Source organism: Anoplopoma fimbria, chromosome 1 (assembly GCF_027596085.1).
Source record: "Anoplopoma fimbria isolate UVic2021 breed Golden Eagle Sablefish chromosome 1, Afim_UVic_2022, whole genome shotgun sequence".
NCBI classification, from domain to species: Eukaryota; Metazoa; Chordata; class Actinopteri; order Perciformes; family Anoplopomatidae; genus Anoplopoma; species Anoplopoma fimbria.
This window is the reverse complement of record NC_072449.1, coordinates 26,772,929-26,787,185: the sequence shown is the minus strand read 5'-3', so window position 1 is coordinate 26,787,185 and position 14,257 is coordinate 26,772,929.

Below are 14,257 nucleotides of genomic sequence, written 5' to 3'. Positions count from 1 at the left end.
TCGTCTTTCACTGTGGCTCTTTCACGTCAGATTATAATGTACCCTGCAAACTTTCAATACCTTTGTAGCATCTGCTTTTCGCAGCAAGTGATGAATTCAATAGAGAAAGGTCCCTCACTAACACAATAGATCACCTGATTGATGGCCATTCCTGAAAGAACTGCCAGAACAAAACAAGACCCTCTACTCCAATTCCCTTAGAGGCGATGAGTTTTGTTGGGTGTCAAAATGAACAAAAAAGGGAGGAGAAGCTGATTCATTCTGGCCTGAAAATAGATGACAGGAGAGGACTGCCACCACACGAACTGCAGCTCAAGCCCACAAACAGACAAGACATCACCTGATGGATGAACAGGCACTTGATTATGAGATACGCAAAATCATATCAAGCTCCTCTACAATGAAGTCGCTAAGAAACATTCTGAGAGCTGTCGTCATCTAATGGGCACATTTGCTATTGTGTAAATCTTTGTCATTCAGATTAACAAAAGCATATGATTAATGAGGGTGGATGCAATATCATCAGCGAATGTATAAAATGTATGCATATCATACAATATGATTTCATATACCTACATTATATGAAGCTCATTAGGTTCAATGTTGTTGAGACTGTGTCGGAGGTGTTGATTCTGCTGCATTCAGTTCTTGATTTCACCTTTTTTTAATTAGACGTTGTATATATTGTTGATTCAGTTTCAACAAAATCCCATTTTGCATTGTAATGTCTTGGAAGCGTACTGCTTTTGGGAATCAGTGGACAATACATTAAATTAGAAATTTAAAAACAAAAAACATTAACAGCATTTTTCTTAAATAACACGTTTTTGCCATTATATGATGAGATGGTCTGCCACTTTGAAACTCCCCCTTTTTTCCAATTTCCGATGACCTGTTAATTTCCAATGGTTTACATTCACGGCTCGGGCACAAGAGCTACTTCTCAGACCGATGTGACTTTCCTATGAAGATGCCAAGACCTAAATTCATTTCAAAACCCAAAACTGGATTAGTCTATTGAAAAATAGAATAATCTACCAGATTGAATAAAGAAATTTGCCTCTGAAATCATATCTAACACGTATTCAGTTGCGTCAGTGTGTGCAAATCCTCATTCTTTCTTCCTGTCTTTTATTACTTTTCATCCACTTTTTTCATTCATCTCTCTTGTGGAGCTTTTCTTTGTAAGCCCTGCAGGTATTTTCAGCCTGCCCTGCAGCTCTGTTCTTGAGCTGTCACTGTCGCTTGTGTTGTCATTTTTTATAAACTGAACAAAGCAGCATGATTTTTATATTAATTAAAGCATGTCAGCCAGGCTTTTGTAAATACAGTTCACAAGCTCCTGTTTGAAAAAAGTGTTGAGGACTAAATTAGCCGCTCTGTGGTCAGGTAGCCAAAAACACATTTTGGAAGAGTCGGGCAATATAGGGTGAATACTCCTTGAGCCTAAAGGACCCGATTTGTGTTCCCTCTAACAAAACTTAAACCAACCTTAACCCTAAACCTAACCAGCAAGGGAAACAATATCATTTTAACAGTAGGGAAACAGTGTTCCACGAGGTAACAGTCTTAGACTTCACACCGTTCATCTTTTTGAAACCAAAAAAGAGCTGTATGTTGTCCAAACTGTTTCCTATTACAAAATATTTTAACATAAAGCCATACAAATATTTCCTTCATAAATAAACGGACAAGTTGTGTTCAAAATATTTGAGATAGTTTTCTCATCAGTCTACAATAACATGTTTGGTATCACAGGGAACTCTAAATTCAGAGTTTTCTAAAGCACATAGTATATAAAACTCATCATGACTCAAAATACACAGCATCCACTATTTATGGAGCAACTGAGCAATCAAATTTTACATTGAAATGTGAAATCCTCATAAACCACTGTGGGGCCTGCATATTCTGTCATATATGAACACTAATTAATATTCATTGTTTTTTTACTTTTTCAATGTCTTTAGGAGATTTATGTTTTTGTAACATTGCAATATGGCAATAGACAATAACAATATACAATATACATTTAATTATTAATGGGGTATTTTAGTGTATTTTCATCAAATTTACAGTCAAAGTTGCAGTAAAGAGTAGGATAATATATTCAGTTGCATCATTATCAATTGGACCTTGGACATAACAGTGATATTGCCTTTAAAATTCAGATCATGTAGTAGGCGAGGATGAAATTCTTATTTGTTCCTTTACTGAATCTACATTAACTTATGCATGTTATAGACATATGTTTACTAACAATGGATATATATTCCATAACTTTTTACCCTTCAAAGGAGACCACAATAAATGCTATGCATATAAGCCTTGTGGTTGAGGAGCTTTTTTCCTGATTCTGTATGTAATATGATATGTTTTTTCCCTGTGGTAGGACTTAAGAGGACACAACTTGCACACAATAACAGACAGATAACTATGCGTGTTCCCTGGCCTCAAAGTTGATGGTATTTGACCTGATGTTGTGCAGAATATAACCAAAACCTATTCTGCAGCCACTACAGAGCTGCTGTCATGTTACTCATCCTGGTAAATAATGCTGATGTTTAACAGCTCTTTTCTTTGGTTAATTGACCTTCTGGTTGCTCAAGGGCAAAACGCTTTACAGTGAAGCTACTTGGTTTAATTGTTTGGCCTTTAAGCCAGTTAAAAGCTTGGGAAGTATTTGGAAAAACAAGGCTAAGTACGCAGGTCTAAGGATGGGTTTGACTTCTGTCAATTATGACAGGAGAGGGATGGTGTTGTGTGTCAAAACAGAAGAAATTTCAGGGTCCAACGGTTACAGGCCTGTCTTTGGTTATCTGGACAGTCCTAAAAATGTAATTTGCTTTCAACCAAATCCCTTTGAAAAAAAAGTTGTTAATAAGGAGTGCAATCTGCTTTTTAATTCCATAACTTATTATTAGAACTTCAAAGGTTCTTCAAAGCAGAAGCACACACAAACAAGCACTTCCACTGTACACCTCAAGTACTAGAGTTGAAATTTGTCGTCCAATATAAAGAAAAAAACCCAATACCACTTCCCCTGTTTTTCTGCACTACAACATATAATACAGCAGCATATTATCAGATTCAGCAATTTGACCAGCACTAAAAAATAAACTTTGCCTCATGTATTGTAATATAACATCACTCCCAAGTGCTGAAACTCCATTTAACTACAATAAATGTAACTGCATTTCTTTACATCCCACAACACTGTGTTTATTGCTGCACTGGAGGGTATAGTTTTTATGGATCAGTATCTGGTGGATGGTGTGTACAGCTGATGCAGCGTTGTATACTGTAGCATGTGTTTGTTGTTTTTGTGCCTGTGGGGATAAAGAAAGTTTATTGAATTCAACAGTTTTTTCTCTATTTGCAGGGAGTTGCAATGTAGACCACTTAACTCCTGTTCATCTAATATGTCATTGAGTGGGAACCTTGAACATATCTGATTGGCTCAGTGATGGAATAAATAAATAGATTTAAAGCAAAAGTTTGATGGATGGGAGCAATAATTTAATAAGCAAACTGCAGTTTTACTTCGATCTTATTTGCCTATTTTTCATCCAAACACTGTGATGTAGCACAATAGCACACGAGCCACAATGTGTAATAGCCCCCGTCCCTCCTGATAGAACGCTGTGTTTAGAGAGATGTCCTCTGACGGCAGCTCTCTGTGAGTGGTCGCCATGGTCATCATTCAACTGTGTTTCTGACATGAAAGAAAAATCAAGGCCACATGAATTGTGTTTCAACATACTTCTCATGCACTGCAGTAGGCTGATAGATGGGGTTTTGTTGGGGCTGTACTTTAGTTTTTTAGTTTTCTTTCAGTGGCATGAGAACATGTAGTGCTGTAGTTTGAGGCCCCAGGGTCACTCACAAGAAAACATCCTTCAACTCTGTCATTGAAATGGCACGAACAGCACACAGCTATGCACTGTGTACACTAAAACCTCTTTGTGATAACTGAAGGCCAGAAATACTCACAAATAGACATATAAATATTTACAGTGAGGGTATGAGCTGATGACTCTTCTCTTCAAAATAATATCATATTTATTATATTAGAATTAGACAAAACAAAAATAGTACAAAAGAATTCTGACATAGTTATCAGTGGCGTGAAGCAGCCAGATCCCCTGAATGTGTGTTAAGCTCTGTGGTGATGCTGTTTAATTGGAGGTTTAAAGTGGAGCTTTGTGTTCTTGTGTATTTTCTTGTCAAGAGTTATATTATGCCGAGTTACTCATGAAGCAATCAGCCAGGCATCCACTTGCTGTCGCTGAATACCTTCTCTTCAAACAGGAAGCTTTTACCCGACCAGGCTATTCATTAGAAGAAAAGAAGAAACCTGTTGAATAAACACTTGTGTATCATGTTTCCTTTTGACAAGATGCTTCATGGCAGGAAGTCCCTCGCTTTTTGTCCTGCTAATAGAGATAGCCATCAGGGCCCCAAGACAGATGTGTAAGTGACCACGTAAGATGTTTCCAGACTTTATTCTACTGCAGCCCAGTCTCCAGGAATTTTCTTTTGCCAATGGATGTTTCTGCAAACAATAGATGCTCTGAATATGTACGTTTTTGCATACGGTCAGAGCAAGTGACATAGTATATGGAGCGACATTTATTGAGAGTTATGTGGTAATAAAGTTCCATGTAAGTAACGAGTATAACAAGCGAGGAAGTCCACTAAAGGTGGGTAAGTGTGAGGGGTCGGACAAAGACTTTCACCCCTTTCAGAAGGACTTTCACCAAGGAGATCGCTGCTTGTGTCGTGTATGAAACCAAAGTAAACGTTGACTTTAAGCTTGTTATGTGAAGTTGTTACACTTGATGTGAAACATTACATAAGAAAGGCTGCTAGGCGCAGTTCTTATTTATTTTATCTGGTTACGTTGTTAAGGTTACAGACAAACACAGGACTTTCACCCAGGCAACCACTAATCGTGTCCCATGTGAAACCAAAGGTAAAAGTTGACTTAACACTTGTTAGGTAACATGAGAAAGTCCACTTAGTGTGGTTGTTATTTATTGATGACATTTACCTTGTTATGGTTGTTATGTTACGTCGTAACGTTATTATTTTAGCACAAATCATGATCTTTTTTTATCTTAACCAAGTAGTTTTGTTACCAATCATTTCTCAAAATGAATTAATGTACCTCATGGTTTGCAGAAACGTACATTGTGAACACTTTCTCTAGCGACTGGATTTTCTCCTGAGAAATGACTCCTTGTACTACTGTTGAGCTGTTCATATATGTCATGTCACAGATGTAAACAATCAAACTGGTAAAAAACAAGTCTTGCAAGAAAGTGTTGGATAAACTACTCACAGATTGAAATGAGACGACTTTATGGCAACAAATTGAAACCCTAAGCATCCTGATTGTCTAAAAATGTTCATGGCATGGCAAAGAAAACAGCAATAAAAGTGATTTGATGATTGTGTACAGAGAGCAAAGCAAACACCGCAATATGCACATTCTAAGTAATGAGTAAAGATCAACAAGTAGTAAAAGTAATCAAAAAATGCCTCTGAAGGCCACGGCTTCTGCCAACTTCTCAGCAAAACAAGATGACAAAGCTCTTTAGAAAAAAGGGTCCAAGTGATTATCAGCTTGTACGCCTTCATCATCTTCAGGGAGAGACAGACATAAATAAACATGTCATCATTCAAAGCGAGCATTCAATTATGCTAATGATTTTCCAACTTTGATTAGCAAATTAAAGCTAAATAAATATGTTAAAATCTCATGGCACATCAACCAGAAAACATAAATTTACTTTAGTAATAATGTCTGCCTGGTAATTATTCATGTTTTCTAAAATTACTTTCTCCTTAAACCAATCATACAGTAGCACTGTAACTCATGCAACATGGGTGATGAAGTTCAGCAGAACCTGCTGGCGACATACATTATTCAAAGTTAATGGGAGATTTCATAAGTTTGCTCTTTCCGTGATAGCACTGTATGATACACCGTGATATGGTTGCAATCCCAGCTACAACTTAAGGGGAAAAATCTAAATCTTATTATCTATCCCTGTTATCCTGCAAAGGTAGCTTTCGTTATCTCACAGATTCTACAGCCTGCTCACAATGATAAAATGTTGTCCAGGGCGAAAAACAACAACATTTAAATCTGATACTCCCACAGACTGTGCTGGTTTTTCAGTTCCATTATAGACATGGCCTCGGGAACTGGTGAAGGCATTGTGTACTGAGGGCTCAGTCTCCAACGTCAATAAAAATACACTTGTTGACTCTGACCTGCTTTCTATCAACAAAGTGGTGATGTACACTAGCCTGGCACACATCACATACTCCATAATAATGAATTAAAAAGATATATCATCTAAATTGCTGTTTATACTGTTTTTGTTTTTGTGAGGTCAAAATGCTCTTTAGATATGTAGGATCCCTAATTGTTGTCAATTGTTTTTCATAATCTGACAAGGGCAGGCAGACTGAGTAAAGAGAGAGGCAGAGGCAGTTGCACACAGACAAAATACTTTTCAGTTGAGGGATCTTGGAATCCTAGTACCATTTTGTATATTAACAATACAATACAATAGGTGTTTGCTTTTTGCCCGTGGCCCACCATTTACTTTCAGTTTTGGCCCACCAAGGGAAAAAAGTTTGACCATACCATGTAGGAAGAAAGAGTCTTGCACTGAGGCTAAAAACAGTTGCTCTCTAGCTGGTTAGCTTGCATCTTACCGGTATTTTAAACACAATATTGACCTTTAAACAAGTCTTGGTTTAGTACCAGTGGTTGTGGCCTTTTGACAATGCGGCCAACACCACTGTCAGCTGTTGAGCTTGTGTGTTCCAAGTTGTGTCTAGAAGCAAACAAGTTGCCATAAAAAAGGTGTTATATATTTCATTTAAAGCTATTGAACGTAGGTTCAATAGCTTTGTCCCACCTTGCACAAATGGTCAAAAATGGTTGCCCTTTACCAGGACCAATGTGATCTCATCACTACTCGTCATATTTCTTCGTTTGGGCAAAAGCTGAGGACGTAACGGTAGTGAAACGCTCGTGATGAACATTGTAACACCTAGTTAAAGTAGTGAAACATTGGCTGTTACAGGTTAGGCAACAAAACCACTGTCATGTGGATGACATGTCACTCAGTATCATAACGTTACTTATCATAACATTTTCAGTAATCACTCAACTTTTAGCTTCACATGGGCCACAAACACCGGTCCCCTGAGTAAAAGTCCTGTGTTTGTTTCACCCATCCACCACCTCTCTGTGGTCAGTATCAAGATGATGCGGTTAAATGCCCAAGCATCGGTATCTGACGCCTTAGGAGTGAGACCAGGCTACCATGACAGATATGCATTTCTAAATTTATGAATTTTATTTGTTGCCTTAAATTAAAATAAACCTGAACCTGAATAATACAAGTTTCTTCTGTAATGGTCATATGGGTTGGACAAAATGGGCAATTTGACAACTAGGTAGGAGTACTTATTTCAGTCATGAAATTACTCTAATGATATCTGATCAAACCCGATAATTTCAAAAATGTTTATTTCTAGGATGTTTTATGAAGAGATGCATCTTTCCAACATCTTAAGTAGATCCAGCCCAGGCCTACTCACTCAAATGGAGCATTAAATACCACTGACACACTCACAGCACAAAGCAATATCAGCTCTGCTGATGTGGGCTCTGCGACCTCAGGTTTGGGTATTGAAACCTGCTGCTGGAGAAAGCCAATCCTCCTGAGGCAACTAATTGGTTGCGACTCGTCATGGCAACCGGCCATGAGACTTCAGGGGAATTAGTCCCGAGTGGCTGTGTTGTGAGGATCAGTTAGTTTGTTTGCATTTTTGCATGGATCAGCTTCTCAAGGATGGAGTTGCAAATAGCGCTGTAATCTAATCAATGGCTGGCTCTGCATATGCATTTGTAGCCGATTAGGAGATTTATTTTTGTTAGCAGTAATGCTGAACCTTCAAAGAGTAGAGTTTGGGAGGTTAAAGCCCAGAAGTCCATAGCTACAGATTCCCTGAGACATGAAGCGGTGTAAGATGTAGAACTTTGGACTCAATTAAATATTCTCTGGTGACCTCTGGTGCCCAAAGATAATTGAGTGGTTAAGTCAGCCTTCACTGCAGCTACCTGTGTGTGTCCCTCCTGGCGTATAATCAGATTCCACTGCTTCCTTTTCTCAACTGAATCCACATCTCTGTCTGCCTGTCTCATTTCAAACTGCAGGGCAAAAAAAATAATATCCATTCTAAAACCCGCTGCTCTTTTAACAACTAATCACATTTAAATTCTAATGAGCACAGCTCACATTTTTTTGGCTGGGTATAGCCTGCAGTGTGAAACACTGACAGTCAGAGGTGACCATGTGAATTTAGCAAACATGAAAAAGGAGACATCTTGTGAAGTACACACAGCCAGGTGTGGTGCATTATAAAAAAGAATACCAAATGTTGAGATGAAGCAAGATATCTAACATTGATGTGTCCAGTTTTTTCCTAAAAAATGTCACATGTCAATGTTAAGAAGATAGTTTAAATTATTTTGTTTAGACTCAATGTTTATGATTAATCTATCCCGTCATTGAATATTTCTCCCTAATGTCCAATTTGATTTGGACGTTAATTTCAATTCTCTGGCATCTTAGTTTGGGAGCCTTTTCCATGAATTGGACCAATAACACAGGCACATTGACACTATGCAGGGTTACAGTATGAATTTATTTACTACCCTCTAGCATTATTTGTTTTGAGTTGAGGGCAATCTCGCCGCTGTACCGACTGGCCAGCACAGCCTCGGCCTGGTGGCTCTGCTGATGAGGATTGCTTCTGACAAAGGGTCATTGGCTCTGCATGATGACAGACATGCCTGTATGTGCTGATGGGCTGCCTCCTCTGGCACTGTTAGTCTAAATGTAGACTGGCACTGACGCTAATGTACACTGATAAAGCTGTGAGAGTCAATACTCAGGGAAGAGAGTGTGGGGGTGGGAGACAGCGGATTCTTAATTTACCCCATTTGTCCCATTTGTCAGCCGCTGGATCTTGTGAATGTGGACGGGAGGGTTCTCCTTCAGGGATTCTTAAGAGGTTCATTTCATGGCGAGCTTAAAGGAATATTTCACCCACAATTTTGCTGTTGTTAAACGCAGACCCCACATTACTGTTCAATTCAATTCATCAAGACTTTTCCCTGTTTTTTGATTCTCTGCTCACCGGCCAGGAACATTTCAATTCTAACTGACATAGCTTTGCTGAGTGAGATTTGACTCACTATGTGATGCATTTTTTTTTCTCCCAGCAGAGGATTCATGCATGATGATCACCAAGGACACTAAGAGGTGGGTTTAGCCCGAGGACAGCATTTCTATTTAGAAACATGTCAATGCAGACGGTGAAGGGACCTAATTGGTCCTTCTGTTGAAGGAAAAAAAAATGATTTTGCTATTTTAAATTAACATCATTCTTCCAAACTGCATCACACTGCAACCCACATTACTGTCTTTGATGTATGACTTTCTATTTCACCACAATTGTATCTAACTGAGGTCCAAAATAAAACAATAAATACATGTAAATGTAAAACATATTATCAGGATAATTACATAAATCAGCAAAGGAAATTAGGGAGCTAAATCTAAAACGTGAGTATTTTCATTAACAACCAGGAAGTGAATTTGCACATCAAATGGTGCCAAATCAAAAAAAGGAAACTGCTATGAAAATGGTTTATAATGTGCTTATATGCATTAACATCACAAAATTCAGAAGGTTAAATCATGTCCTTGAAATCTATCTCTCTGTTCCCGCAGCCACGCCTCGTTTCTCTGTAAGACTGTCAGTCACATTCTGTTTTATCATCCCGCTCCTTCAGGAATTAATATTCAAAGAGGTTTTAATTTTAGCCCGTGAAAAGCAGGACTTCGACAAACACTTCTCAGCAGCCATGTAGAACCAAATATGCACTGCAAATACCACAGATTCCTTCAAACGTGTCCTTACTGGTATCAAACATGCGTGCTCATACTGTAGTTCACAAGTAACTATGTGTCTGAGGTCACAGTGCAGAAAAAGCATCGGTCAACAAAAGGGATGAAGGGTATGCACACTAACTCCCTCTCTGCCCTTCTTAAACCCACACTCACACTCACTCACACACACACACACACACACACACACACACACACACACACACACACACACACACACACACACACACACACACACAGACACACAACTTCTTTGACGCTGGGTAAATGGTCACAGGGACAGAGTATTCCCAGCAGGACTTTGTAGATGAGGGTTGTCAGCACTTTTCTCACCAGAGGGTTTAGGCCTTTCGTTCTGCTCTGGGATGGCTGAGTTTAATTGGAGAACGCTAATGCGCAGCTGGATAGCAGAGCTGCTCATGCCATGACTGCCTCTGAAAATGGGAGGGCGTGAAAGCAGGGCTGGTGGGGTGTGTGTGTCTGTGTGTGTATGTGTCTTCAGCAGCCACTGCAGGCATCCCTCAAGATGCCAACAAATTTATTCATGGGATCCGAGCAGTTTGTTTATGAGCCGTCTCATTTACAAAATAATAGGCAATAATAATTTCAGCAGATTGATCCTGGGTTAATCCAAATAATTGCCAATTCATTACAATTCCACATTTTCTGGAAATAGAATTGGCTTGTTCTGTCTGTCAGTGGGGTGTAACCTGCATGCCCAATCGATCAGGTTATATGCGAAACATGTTTTTGTTTTTTGTTATCAACCAAAGGCAAATCTGCAGCGAACAATGTCAGAAAATATTCTGCACAAATTGGAAAATGTGTAACTACTTCACTGCATGATTGTTTCATATTTAAATTCAGAGAGAGGCCTCAAAATAATTAAAATGGTACAAATAACGGTGCCTGGGGACGAGTCAATTTACAACATAAAAGCTTTATCTGGGAACAAATCGTTTGTGTGTTGTTTCCATAAGCAAATAAGCAATATTTGTGCTTTGTGACTGTTTTCACTATTTCATGGACTTTAAGACATGCTCAGTTCTGACAGATTCACAGTAGAGAATGTTACTTAACTAATTATACGCATTGTTTTTATTCTATAATTGTGGAAAAGTATTGAAATACAAAGATTATGTCATGTATACTGTTTTGCTATAATTTTCCATTTTACATGCTGAAAGGATTTGTGAAACAAAGCCTGTACTTTAAGGCGATTTTCATTGGAAAATGTGTGTGTATTTTCATAACCCTTCTGTTGTAGATCCTTAAAAAACATACACAGGATATTTGGCTTGACTAATTACAGAAATATATATATATATGGTGTTTTTTTTGTTTTTTTTTACATGAAGCTTCTTATGGTTTTGAAATCAGTAATTAGTTTCAGGTTTGTACCTGGTCATTGTGATATTGGAGTTGGTTACTGGAGTAATGCTTTGTAAAAGTTAATGCCCATTGGATATTCTTCCAAACACTGGAGATCTTTTTTTTGCACAGCCTTTGATTCAGTTTTTGTTTCAAGTCTGGAGCAGTTTAAAAGCTGCCTGCGCTCTTATTTTAAGCTCACAGGGATGGTGCACCACTGTGGAGACCATAGAGGTTAAACACTCCTGGGACCTGGGATAAATCCCAGTAGGGTTGTGTTAAATGACTATTAGATTGTTGAACAATTAAAATGTCTCCTCAATATGCCTTTACAGAGAGATAGTTAGTACAGTGCTACAGTGCACTTTTATGAGAGTTGCAGCTCTATGACTCCAGTGTCTCTCCTGCATGATTAGCACAGCTGCTAAATGATTAGCGCTGATGCTATATGGAAATATTCCCAAACGCAATGACCATGCCATCTCTACTTGACGAGCAAAGATTATAGATCGAACCCCCTTAGATATTAAGGCTCTCCACACATGGAGCGGAGGAGAGACAGGTGAAGTGATGATAACGTTCTCTGTACAGGTTACAAACAGGCTCGATATTGAATAACGTGCTAATGTGCTGATGGATTCAGTGTTTTTGAATATTCTGACAAAACAAACCGGTTATGCTGTTGTGCCCTCATTGTTCTCTGTGAAGTTTAATGGTAGTGATGTAATGGTGCATTTTTACGTTCAGTGAGCACCGGCCAGACTCCTCTTGAAAAAAACAGCCTTTTAATTGCTACATTGTTATTCAGAAACCAGTCAAATGGTAACTTAGGAGGCAATTTGACCTTGTGTGCTCTGATTAATTTGGTATGCAGCTAATGCACCAGTCATAATTTTGTTTAATGAAAACCCAACTCCTGGCATTTGCCACTGGTGTTCTTCACCACTGTTTTGGAAGAAGGACATAACAGCAGTAAGCTTTAAAAGTGACACATATTTTATGTTTTAAATAAGTGCTGCGGTGAATCTAATTCATGCCGATGAGAAGAGTGCTGGATTTTGAAGCATAACTGATACATATTTGAAAAAATGTTAAACTAACTTTATTTGAGAATGGACTTTGGTGAGGTGTTTTGTTTATTTGTGAGGCTATATTTCTTTGAATAGGGAAATTATTTACCTATTAGTTAGTTAGTTAATTAAAATACTGTCTGAGCTGATAAGTCAGTTCAGACGGTATGAACTTCCATATGCATCATGTTCTCTTGTGAAAATACTTGACAAGCAGCTATAGAGACTTCATGAGCATCAGATGCATATAGATCCTCCACAAGGCCAGTACAGGGTAAGCAAAGTCGAAAGAGATGAATACGATAGAAACTAAAAGTGTGTGTATAATTTCATTCATTTATTCTGAGCAGTCTATAGGCTCAGGTGTGCACAGCTGTATTCACAGTAAAGCGCACACACAGGCATTGATAAAAGGCCTAAACAGATGGAGAATACCTAATCGGCTCTGAACATGGCAACAACTCTCAGCCAGGTGTCAGCGTTAGTGTTTCAACAACACTTGTGATCTATTCATATGCTGTGGTGTTTGTTTCATTGGGAACATTCAGTCAGCTGCAGCTTTACTGTGCAAAAACAGCTCATTGTTGAGAGCAGTTTAAAAGGGATGTGAGAACAGATCTGAATTTCCTTAGTTCATTCCCCTGGTTTGGTGATGGCAGGAATACTATTTCCAAATGCATTTCAGATGGTGCTCCAAGTGAAACATGTGTCAACCGTAGTCGCGCCACTCGTTGCCTCAGATAAAATCTCAGAAGACATGAAAAAAATATATTAGGAGTGAAAATGCAAAAAGTTTCAGGACATCTTTGATCAGACGACCAATGAAAATACCACAAGGGGGCGGGGAACATCTGCAGCTTATGTAAGCAGGCTCTTTATGATCATTATCGTGACTCTAAAGTTTTATTTGGAGGAGAAATGAAGACTGGACATAGCTCTATGGAGTAGCTGACTTTACACTCTGTGAAAGGAGGATGATGTGTTTTGCATAACCAATTAAATGGTCAAAATATTCATGTGTGAGACTCACAGTTGCACAGTCCTGAAAAATATAATGTCATATGACCTAATGTGACACGTAGGCCACTAGTAAATAATAAGTTTGTGGTCAATCCAGCAAAACTTCCAAAATGAACTCACATTAGAAATAAAGTTTATATGAATACAATTGTGCCTGAATACAGAGCCACTTACATGACTGACTCTTAATCTTGTTAAATAACAAGACACCTTGGGGCACATTATGTTTTATCTTATTCCTAAAAAAACCCGCTACATTTTATCTTTTAACAGATCTACAGTACATTAACTTCTGAGGCCACTTGTTAAAAATGAAGCTCAGCTTAAGTTAAATTAGGAAGACTATCTTAATGCTTCATTTATTCACAATTATATCTCTCTCTCTCTCTCACACACACACACACACACACTCCTGTGGCTTTTTCCTAATCAGCTGATTATGGGCGTTTTATTTTTGTAGTTAAACCAACCAGGTTTTGTCACGATAAGCCGATCATGCTGTGGCTGTCAAACTATAAATCTGTTCTCCTCTCTGCTTCTGTCAGAGTTTTCGCCCTCCAACGGAGACAGCGGGCCCTCCAACGGAGACAGCGGGCCCTCCAAAAATGTGTTGAGGGAAAAAACGGCTCTTGCAAGTAATACTGCTGTTTTTTTATTTTATTTTTTATAATAATGGTGACATTTGCTTCCCTCATAAAAGCAAATCCATCGCTGTCATGGTTTAAATGTTTTTGTTAGAATAGTCAGAGGCAATCTACAACAAACTTCCATGCTTTTATAATTAACTATAAA